Raw genomic sequence first — 3,966 nt, 5'->3', positions numbered from 1 at the left:
ATGGGAAGCAATACATCAACGGGCTGAGGAAGACCAAGTTTGGGTAGAGGAGCAATGGGTGGGGCGCAGGATCGATCTTTTCAAATGACCAAACAGGAAGCAGAAACTACACCTGATGTAGTAACAGGTACATTCTTCGTGAACTCCTTACATTCTAAAGTGTTATTTGACTCGGGTGCAAACTTCTCGTTTGTATCCACATCATTTGCCTTATGTGCTCATATAAATTATGTGCCACTTGACGATAAATTAGTAGTTGATACTGCCAACGGTCAAGTATCTATTAATCATGTATTTGAAAACTGCACTATCATGATTGAGGGTTGTGAACTACCCATCCGGTTGTTTCCCATGACTATGAAGGAATTTGATGTGGTAGTAGGAATGGATTGGTTGGCAGAAAATAAGGCTAGCATCGTTTGCAATGAAAAGATGATTAGAATTATATTACCTGACAAAAGGACAGTCGTAATTCATGGTGATCATCAGGATCATCTTACCAGTTTACTATCTGTGATGAAAGCCAGAAAATGTGTCCAAAAGAAATGCCAAGGATTTTTAGCTTACATAATTGATGCTAAGAAGGAAAAGAGTAGGCAAAAGTTAATTCCGGTTGTCAATGAATATCCTGAAGTCTTTCCAGAAGACTTATCAGGGCTACCTCCAGATCGAATTATTGAATTTAAGCTTAATTTGATACCTGGAGCAGCGCCTGTAGCAAAAGCACCATACAGATTAGCTCCATCAGGATTAAAAGAATTGGTTACACAAATAAAGGATTTTTCAGACAAAGGATTTTTCAGACCAAGTACTTCACCGTGGGGAGCTCCAATTATGTTTGTGAAAAAGAAAGATGGTGTTATGCGTATGTGTATTGATTACCGAGAGTTGAACAAATTGACCATAAAGAACAAATATCCATTGCCCAGGATTGATGATTTATTTGATCAATTAGTAGGAGCCTGTAACTTCTCAAAGATTGATTTGCGATCAGGATACCACCAGTTGAAAATCAGAGAAAGTGATATAGCAAAAACAACATTTCAAACCAGGTACAAACACCATGAATTTCTGGTTATGCCATTTGGTTTGACTAACGCACCTGCAGCTTTCATGGATCTGATGAATCGAATATGTAAAGAATACCTCGATAAATTTGTCATTGTATTTATCGATGACATTCTTATATATTCCAAAACCAAAGAAGAACATGCAAAACATCTTCGATTGATCCTCGAGCTTTTGAAAAGTGAAAAGTTGTATGCTAAATTATCAAAGTGTGAATTTTGGCTATGAGAAGTCCAGTTTTTGGGGCATGTTGTTTCTAAGGATGGAGTAAAGGTAGATCCAGCAAAGATAGAAGTCGTTGCAAAATGGGAGGCACCGAAAACACCAACTGAAATTCGAAGTTTCTTGGGATTGGCGGGCTATTACCGCAAGTTTATTCAAGATTTCTCTAAAATAGTCGTGCCTTTGACAAAGTTAATGCGAAAGAATGTTAAATTTCAGTGGGAAGAAGAACAGCAGGAAGCCTTTCAGTTATGAAAATATCATCTTTGCAGCGCTTCGATACTATCCTTACCCGATGGAACTGAAGATTTCATGGTATATAGTGATGCATCAAAGTTGGGTTTAGGCTGTGTCTTGATGCAAAGAGGGAAAGTTATATCATATGCATCTCGACAATTGAAAGATCATGAAAAGCACTATCCAACTCACGACACGGAATTGGCGGTTGTGGTTTTTACTTTAAAGATTTGGAGGCATTACCTATTGGGAACGAAGTGTAAAATTTTTACGGATCACAAAAGCCTACAACACTTGTTCAACCAGAAGGATTTGAATATGAGACAACGACGATGGATTGAACTAGTCAATTATTACGACTGTGAAATTTTGTATCACCCAGGAAAGACTAATGTTGTAGCCGATGCTCTGAGCCGTAAAGAGAGAAGTGGAACTATCAAGGCAGTAGCGATGAAAATAAGCTTAAAACCAGATTTGCATATGAAAATACAAGAATGCCAAGCAGAAGCTGTCAAAGAGGAGAATAAGAAATCAGAAAAAGTGGGTAAGACAATTTCCATCATGGAACCGAATGAAGAAGGAATATTATGTTTCGAAGGTCGGATATGGGTACCAAATTATGGGAATACACGAGAAACCTTTCTAAATGAAAGCCACAAGTCCCGTTATTCCATCCATCCAGGTACCAACAAGATGTATAAGGTTGTGAAAGCATTTTATTGGTGGCCAGGTCTCAAGAAAGACATCACAAGATATGTAGAACGATGCTTAACTTGTTTGCAAGTTAAAATAGAGCATCAGAGACCTTATTGGAACCTACAATCATTGGAAATACCGATGTGGAAATGGGACCACATTACGATGGACTTTATCATGAAACTACCTCGAACTCCAAAAGCTTATGATGCAATATGGGTAATAGTGGACCATCTATCAAAGTCTGCACATTTCTTACCAATGAAATAGACTTATTCATTGGAAAGATTAACTCTGTTAAAAGCCAGATCTGACAATAGAACAATTTAATAAGAAAATTCAAGAGAAATTTGTAGAAGAAAAAGATGGAATAGAAATCAACGGCGCTTTCTTTATTGAATTAGAAATTACAAACTCTAAAGAACCCTAATCGACTCTCATTTGATGTATCTGAATCTATGTTTACAATAATTTCTCTATTTGCTCTCTTATCTTTTACTCTACCTGAAACACTACTTATATAGGCAGTAATCCATGATAATCTGAATAAGATAAGCATTATCCAAAATAGAATTAGCCTTATCCATAATAGGATTCTGAAGATAGTMGTCTTGAAGGACCAGAGGATAGACAGACCACAGAGGCTCTGGTCCTCCAGAGGCTCTGGTCAATACAACCAGAGGCTCTGGTCGTCTTCACAGAGGCTCTGGTTCAGGTGTCTTCACAGAGGCTCTGGTGAATCTTCCAGAGGCTCTGGTTCTGCTTACAGAGGTTCTGGTTCTTCTTACAGAGGCTCTGGTCATCCATACTTGGTCGATTTAGCAGAGCGGCTGGTCTTCTTCCAGACTTAGACGTTTTGGTACAACAACATCTTCAGATGTTCCATTCTTATTCCCGATTGCTTAATAAAACTTTTTGAGATAATCATTAGGATCAATTTGATGCTAACAATCACCCCAAAGTTTTATGAAGCAAGCATCTTCATGTAGTCTTCAGGTCTTCTCCCCTCTTCTTTCTTGATTGAAACTTAGTGTGTTTTATCAGGATGGAAAATTCAAGCTCCCCCCTAAATGTAGCTCTTTATTCTTCATTTTCAACTCTTAGATCAAATCAGATTCAATGTGAATGCAGCACCACTGATTACACAAGATGCAACTTTAATCTTCCCACAATACAGCACATTCTTTGAAGCACAGAATAGCCACTCACCCCAAAAGTAGCAAATTCATCCAAAAAGGGATAGATAAATGTGTGAATTACTTGACAAAACAATGCAAACAGTCTTATAACAAAGAAACTTTCATTGAACCGCAAATTGAGTAGGAATTCAGCTTTAGAACTTGATTCAATTGAAGAAAACTTGAATAACCGAAGCAAACATCATTGTAATTGAGAAGAGAGAAGATTTAATGTTTRAGCTTTATGACTTCAAGGAACAGCAGGTCAATTCAAAGAAAATTGATAGAATTGCTTTTAAGGGCAACACATGAAGGAAATTGCCATAAACATGTAGGATTGGTGATTACAGGCAAAAAAAAAAATTTAAGCTATTGTAGATTCAAATCCACAAAAGAGAAAAGATGAAAGAATACTCAAGATATTGGCGATAAAAATATGTTTGTCAAATAAAATGACAATTGCCTTAGGCTGTAAGTACCATGAACTCTTGCTAAAACGCCTACGCGTAGATTTGACAAAATCAAGGTTCAATAAGTCGACTGACTCCAAGAAACTCTATAGACC

This window comes from Cynara cardunculus, unplaced genomic scaffold (assembly GCF_001531365.2).
Source record: "Cynara cardunculus var. scolymus isolate 2C unplaced genomic scaffold, CcrdV1 Un_Scaffold_917, whole genome shotgun sequence".
NCBI lineage: Eukaryota > Viridiplantae > Streptophyta > Magnoliopsida > Asterales > Asteraceae > Cynara > Cynara cardunculus.
The sequence above is the reverse complement of the archived record's forward strand: the minus strand, read 5'-3'. Positions refer to the sequence as shown.